Raw genomic sequence first — 479 nt, forward strand, 5'->3', positions numbered from 1 at the left:
CTCGACGGCTGCCTCTCTAACACTGGTGGAGTTGTCCATCAAACGACCATGGACACCACGCTGCATGTCCGACTGCAAATACAGACAAGAATTTAGGGTTTGTGCAGTAGGTGTGCAGGAACTTCAAAACAGTACATTTAGAAAAGATGAGGATAGGAGGGAATGTCTGTATATTGACAAAGCCAAAATAAAACTTACTCTTGCCAGTATGCTGGGGTCAACAGCCACCACTTCTGATAGACATTTCATGGCTTTAGTCCTTACAGCAATGGCATTTTCACCAAGGACTCGCAAGATCTGACAAAATAAAGGTCCTTAGTTATTAAAGCCAATATTACACTGTGTTAAGTATACAAAAACACTTCAAACTTTACCTGTGTTAAATAAATATCAAAGCTCTGGGCGAACGGCCTCATGGAGGCCAAATAACGCACAATCAGACAGGAGTCCTGATAGTCCACAGTGTCAGAGTTCATTCT

The 479-nt window shown here is 42.4% G+C and overlaps 1 long non-coding RNA gene across 1 annotated transcript; it reads right to left on the reverse strand.

The window, feature by feature from the left end:
* Positions 1–7: 7 nt before the first annotated feature.
* On the reverse strand, positions 8–477 carry LOC103399720 (uncharacterized). Its single transcript, XR_523690.2, has 3 exons — positions 375–477; positions 199–297; positions 8–72 (listed from the first exon to the last, which is right to left on the reverse strand). It is a non-coding gene; the product is annotated as an uncharacterized LOC103399720 (long non-coding RNA).
* Positions 478–479: the final 2 nt, after the last annotated feature.

The sequence above is a fragment of the Cynoglossus semilaevis genome, unplaced genomic scaffold (genome assembly GCF_000523025.1).
Source record: "Cynoglossus semilaevis isolate Cse_v1.0 unplaced genomic scaffold, Cse_v1.0 C18793037, whole genome shotgun sequence".
Classification (NCBI taxonomy): domain Eukaryota; kingdom Metazoa; phylum Chordata; class Actinopteri; order Pleuronectiformes; family Cynoglossidae; genus Cynoglossus; species Cynoglossus semilaevis.